The sequence below is a fragment of the Lupinus angustifolius genome, chromosome LG19 (genome assembly GCF_001865875.1).
Source record: "Lupinus angustifolius cultivar Tanjil chromosome LG19, LupAngTanjil_v1.0, whole genome shotgun sequence".
NCBI lineage: Eukaryota > Viridiplantae > Streptophyta > Magnoliopsida > Fabales > Fabaceae > Lupinus > Lupinus angustifolius.
In genome coordinates, this window is record NC_032027.1 from 2,185,960 (window position 1) to 2,193,176 (window position 7,217).

The window sequence follows — 7,217 nt, forward strand, 5'->3', positions numbered from 1 at the left end:
CTCTTTTATATTTCAAGATATTTTAATGTGAGTTTCGAGCTAATATTTTGCATGCTTGTTCCTTGCTATGTTCTTGTTAATCTTGCATAAAAGTATCTGTTGTATATCTGTTTGTGTGTTGGTTAATAACTGTGCAAGTTGTTGTTCTGATCATTCTGGTTTTGTTTAGATTTAATCGATTAAGCCTACTGGTTAATCGATTAACTGGGCATTTTTCAGCAACTGTGTAAAAACCGGAAAAGTGGAACTTGAGCTCCACCACACCTATTCAATCCCCCGCTTCTAGGTGTATTCCGCCACTGATACCTAACAAATTTGAGAACAAGAATCTTGGCTAGGGCTGTTTCGCGAGAAAGGTTTTCTCAGGTGATAGGTAGAGTCAAACCAAGGGTTAGGTGTTCTAGATTTCAAGAAAGAAGTGTCCTATAGTTTGTAAATTGAATTGGTGTGTGTGATCATACGTATATTCAATATTGTGAAGAAGAAAATCTCCCAATATCAGAAGGGGAGGCATGGATGTAGTTTGCAGTGGACCGCAAACGAACCAGGATAAAAATCCATTTTTGCATGTTGTTCTCTCCTTAAATCTTCTTTACTTTTCTTGCTATTTCATTTCGAGTTAATAGTTGATATTTTGCGTAATTGTACCCTGCCATATGCTTATTAATATTGCTTAAAAATATCTGCTTTATCTCTATTCATTTGATTTTATATAACTATGCAATTTGCTGCTCTGATCATTCTGTTATGTGTGTGTTAATCGATTAAGACCAGTTGTTAATCGATTAACTGGACTGTTTCTAGAACTGGGTTTTGGTGCAAGAAGTGGTGATTGATAACCACTACACCTATTCAACCCCCTTCTAGGTGTTCCTAGGCCACTGATACCTAACATGTGGTATCAGAGCTAGTACGACGTGCTAGCTCAATCATATTCGCGTGATCCTTAGGGAATTTAAATGGGTTCCACCAACCCCTTTGGCGCTGATGGCGCATCCATTAACTGCCCTCCCATATTCAGTAGCGAGGGATACGCCTACTGGAAAGTCCGAATGAAGATCTTCATACAGGCTATTGATTCAGACATTTGGGAATCTGTAATCAGTGGTCCATTTGTCCCACTTCACTTAGTGGATGGCGAACCGAAAGAAAAGCCCAAAAGCTTATGGACCAATGAGGAGCGCAAGAAGGTTCAATTCAACCTTCGCGCCAAAAATATAATTACATCGATCCTATCTTATGATGAATTCTTTTGGGTGTCTCAAAGTCGAAGTGCCAAGGAAATGTGGGACACTTTACAAGTGACTCACGAAGGCACTAGCGAGGTTAAGCGCGCCAGGCAGAACACACTGACACATGAATATGAATTATTTCGTATGTTACCGAGTGAATCAATTGGCGACATGCAAAAGTGATTCATTCACATTATTAATCATCTTATTGCTCTAGATAAAATGTTTACCAGAGGAGAACTCACTACTAAAGTTTTACGCTGTCTTGACAGGAGATGGCAACCTAAAGTGACGACAATCATGGAGTCCAAGGATCTAGATTTCATGCATTTGCCAACACTATTCGGAAAGCTTCAAAAGCATGAGATGGAGCTTGGGCGTCTGACCATGCATGAGGAGTCTTATCAGAAAAAGAAAGGAATATCTCTTAAAGCTACAATATCACAACGCACTGAAGAGTTGGACAATGATGACTCTGACTCTTACATTGATAAAGAAACGCTAAACCTTTTTGTGCGAAAATTTGGAAAGTTTCTAAAGAAGAAAGGAGGATTTAGGCGATTTCAAAATAAAGAAGCGTGATAATCAACTTAGAAAGGTAAGAAAAAGAAGCGCTTCACTTGTCATGAATGTGGTAAGCTGGGTCACATGAAGTTTCACTGTCCCACTTACTTGAAGAGAGTTGATTCAGAGAAGAGCACTCCCCGGGACTTCAAATCGAAAAAGGCATACATTGTTTGGGATGTACCGAAGGAAGAAACAACATCAAGCACTTCAGATGAAGAGGAGACCGTCAAGCTGTGCCTAATAACCATAATAGATGAGGCTTGCGGATCAGGTAGTAAGGATGCTACAAATGAGGTATATTCTGACCCATCATCCTTTTCTGATGATTCTCCCTCATATGATGTTTTATATGATGCTTATGTTGAAATGCATGAAGAGCTTAAGAAATTAGCAAAAATTACTGCTGATAGAAAAAGAATAATTTTGGTAAATGATCAGAAAATATTTCAACTACAAAAAGAATTAGATGAGCTAAAATTGGAAAATGAAAATTTAGATCTAACTTTTTCTTGTACTTCATACGATTGCTCTAAAAATAGTTTATGTCAAACAACTACTTGTGAGTCTTGTGAGGACCTGAAAAATGAGAATTTTAAACTAAATGAAAAATTCACAAAACTTAAAAATAGTCAACATCAATTAGACACCTTCTTAGTAAAACGAGAAACGTTGGTGACCACACTGGATTAGGGTATGTTCCCCCATCCCATAGAAATAGATCATATAGGAGACCTCTAACTTGTCCAAATAAAAAGTCTAATAAGAAAAGTAGAGTTCCTACATATTTCTATTCACACATGGTCACACCTCTCATTCCTGCTACATCAAGAAATATGGGATACCCAGTGGTGTTTTCACTTGGATAAGAAAGGGAGATAACTCTCTGGCTACTAATAGAAAAGGACCGAACATAATTTGGGTACTTGGAACTAACATGTGATCTATTTTGCAGGTATGTCTACGAACACATGGGCAACATTGGTATCTTGATAGCGAATGTTCAAGACATATGACTGAGACAAGTCAAAATTCCTAGACTTTCCATTAAAAGAAAAAGGCTTCGTCACTTATGGAGACAACAACAAAGGAAGAATCTTAGGCACCGGAAAAATTGGCAACTCAACCCACGCTATAATCGAGAACGTTCTATATGTAGAAGGTTTGGAACATAATTTGTTGAGCATAAGCCAACTATGCTGCAAAGGTAATCGTGTGTCATTTGATTCTGATTGTTGTATAATTCATGACGTATTATCTAATAATATAAAATTTGTCGGATATCGTGTAAATAATATTTATATGGTTAATCTGGAGGATGTCACTTCCCTATTTTCAAAATGTTTTATTTCAAAAGAAGATGTCTAACTTTGGCATAGACGAGTCGCTCACATTCATGTGAAGCATTTAGAAAAATTATCTAAAAATAATTTCGTTATCGGTCTTCCAAAACTCTATTTTAAAACTCAGGATTCTTGTGACATGTGTCAAAAATGTAAACAAGTAAAGAATTCCTTTAATAAAAGGAATGTGATATCCTCTACTAGACCTTTGGAGGTTCTCCATATGGACTTATTTGGACCGTCGCAAATTATGAGTTTTGGTGGAAGTAACTACGCTTTGGTAATTGTTGATGATTTTTCTAGATTCACATGGACTTTGTTTTTAGCATCATAGTGCGATGCATATAAATCTTTTAAATGTCTAGCCAAACAAATTCAAAACCAGTCTAACCTGAAATAATTACATACGATCCGACCATGGCGGAGAATTTTAAAATCATAAATTTAATAAGTTTTGTAATAAGCATGGCATCATGCATTTGTTCTCAGCTCCCCGTGCCCCTCAACAAAATGGATTTGTTGAGAGGGAAAATAGAGTTCTTGAGGACCTCGCGAGGACCATGCTAAATGAGAGCAAAGCTCCAAAGTATTTCTGGGCTGATGCAGTTCACACATCCCAATATGTAATTAATCAAATACTACTCAGACCTACTTTTTTGAAAACACCATATGAAATTCTTAAAGGTCGAAAGCCGAATATTGCTCATCTTCATGCATTCGGGCGCAAATGTTTTATTTTAAGTAATGGAAAAAGATCTTTAGGAAAATTTGATTCGAAGGCTAATGAGGGCATATTCTTAGGGTATTCGTTACATAGTAAGGCTTTTCGTGTGTTCAATAAATATATCATGCAAGTAGAAGAATTTATTCATGTTCACTTTGACGAATCTTCTCCAAAAGAGAAGAGAAAGGTATTTTCTGATGACATTTCAGGTACACTAGAAGAAGTTCAATCAAAGGACATGAACCAAATCCAACAAGAAGATGCTGAGCAAATAGAAGAAGAAGAACATCAGGGCATGCCTATTGCATGGAAAACCAAAAAGGATCATCCACTCGATAAGGTGTTAGGTGACATATCTGTGGCGGTGGTAACCCATAGTTCTTTACGTAATTTCTGTAATTTTGTTGCATTCGTATCTCAAATAGAGCCAAAGACTATCGATGAAGCCATCGAGGATGTACACTGTGTATAGCTATGCAAGAAGAGCTAAACCAGTTTGAGAAAAATAACTTGTGGGACTTGGTCCCCAAACAAAAAGATCATCCTATGATTGGCACCAGATGGGTCTTTCGTAACAAGCTAGATGAACCTAGCTTAATAATAAGAAATAAGGCTCGCTTAGTGACCAAAGTCTACAACCAGAAGGAGAGCATCGATTATGATGAGACCTACACTGCTGTAGCCAGACTTGAGGCCATTAGGATGCTCTTGTCTTTCGCATCGATTATGAACTTTAAGCTATTCCAAATGGATGTTAAGAGCGCATTTTTAAATGGATATATTCAAGAGGAGGTGTACGTAGATCAACCACCAGGGTTTGAAAATTTCAAATACCCGCACCATGTGTATAAACCAAGAAGGCCCTTTATGGCCTAAAACTGGCTCCCAGAGCCTGATACGATAGATTGAGTTTGTTCTTACTAGAAAAAGGGTTCAAAAGAGGCTTGATCGATACCACTCTCTTTATCCATATATTAGATAATCATGTCTTACTTGTTCAAATATATGTTGATGATATTATCTTCAGATCGACTAATGACATCCTTTGTAAGAAATTTTCTCAGTTGATGCAGGGCGAGTTTGAGATGTCGATGATGGGTGAGCTGACTTTCTTCCTTGGGCTACAAATTTAACAAATGGAAAGTGACATCTTCATTCATCAATCAAAGTACTACAAATAATTACTACAGAAGTTCGATATGGAGCAATGTAAAGATGCATCCACACCTATGGCGTCAGCATATTATCTTGATAAAGATTAAAAGGGAAAAGCAATTGAGGTAACTAAATATCGTGGAATTATCGGCTTCTTATTGTATTTAACTGCTAGCCGCCCCGATATTATGTTTAGTGTTTGTATGTGTGCTAGATTTCAAGCTTTGCCAAAAGAATCACATTATATTGCTGTAAAACGTATCATAAGATATTTAAAAGGAACTGTAAACATGGGATTATGGTATCCTAGGGATGCCTCTTTATCCTTGGTAGGTTACTCTGATTCTGACTTCACTGGGTGTAAGTTGGATCGAAAAAGCACTAGTGGGACTTGTCACCTATTAGGCAGTTCCTTAGTGGCATGGCATAATAATAAGCAAGCATGCGTTGCTTTATCCACCGCTGAAGTGGAATACATTGTCGCTAGCGTGTGTTGCGCTCAAATCCTTTGGATGAAGCAAAAACTTAAGGACTTTAGGCTCATAATAGAAAAGATCCCTATTAAGTGTGATAACACAAGTGCCATTAACCTTTCCAAGAATCCCGTCTTGCATTCTAGAACCAAGCATATTGAAATAAGGAAATAAGGCATCAATTTTTGCGTGATCATGTTCAAAAAGGTGATTGTGTGTTAGAATTTGTTGAAACATCTAAGCAATTAGGGGATATTTTCACCAAGCCCCTCTCACGAGATACCTTTTATGTTCTTCGAAGAGAACTAGGAATCCTTGATGAATAATATCTTGATTGAGCTTATGTTATTGCCTTGCATGGCGTATTTCCCTTGTATGCTTTAAAATGAAAACATGTTGAATGCTAAATATTCCTTGCATGATCCATGATTCTGTGTATAAAAACTTTATGTATATATGTGATTGTTTAAAAATGAATTAGTAAAAAGTTTGAAATCCTTGCATGCTTTTAAAAACATCCAAAATGATGAATTTAATCGATTTAAGCCATCAATTAATCGATTACCTGGGTGAACTTTTTGAAACCTGGTATTTTTAACTCAAGTTAATCGATTAAGTCAAGTTGTTAATCGATTAACGACATTAGTATATCAGAAACAGAAGCGTTTCTGGGCATTTTTTAAAACCCCATTCACCCCATTTTCTCTCAAATCTCAGAGGAACAAGTCCAACATCATCCCTATGCTCCAACCTATCCCAAACCGAATCACCCCACTCCATTTCCACTCCATAAACCGGTTTCTCCATCTCAAATTTCCAAGAAATTCGTTTTCCCCAAATTGATAACCCTACCTTAGGTTTCCCTAAATCCCTCCATTAAACCTTCATCACGGTTCAGTTTCAACATCAATTGAGAGAGGACGTGCTAAAAGAGTCAAGACAACCGCTCAACGTCCACCGCGTGTCCCAAAAGTCGTGCCATCTCAACAAGCAAGGCAGGACCGTGGGGACCCGTATTATTAGTTGATTCTGTAAGAAACCCGATTGCTCATAAGGTTTGCACATTTGACTTGGCTAGCGGAACAGAACTTCGACTTTCCGCATGGTTTGTAAGGACAAGGGCCGTCCTCTTCTTGGAATTAAAATGTAATATCTATCCTGCTCTAGTTAGGGAGTATTATGCCAACTTTAGATATAAGGATGGAAAGTATTAGTTAATGATTTCTGGAAAACTGTTTGAGATAAATGAAGACATTTTTATGAATGTGAGTGGTTTATCATGTAATGGTGCTAGCTTAAGTGATTGTGGTTCGGCAAACAACAACTCTTTTGATGCTGCTGAAATGTATAAATCTTGTTTAGATAGACCTCAGGTGTATGTTGAGGGTGAATTAACCAAAGCTGGGTTGCTATCCGTAGAGAATAGGCTCCTACATTATCTGATTGCCTATATTCTGATTCAGAGGAACACAAATCATGTACAACCTACAGTGAATGATTTGAGGTTCATGTTTGCTGTAAAGGAGAACATAATGATCAACTGGCCTGAAGAGATTCTGAAGGTCATGTACAATGTCTTCACTTCACAATCAAGGTTGCTTCCTTATAGTATCTTCATTTCATGAATTATTGATTATCTGCATATTGATGTCTCAGATATTATAGTGGTGGACTGTTCTGCAAGGATCATTTTGTTAGGTGTCATTGGCTAAAATACACCTAGAAG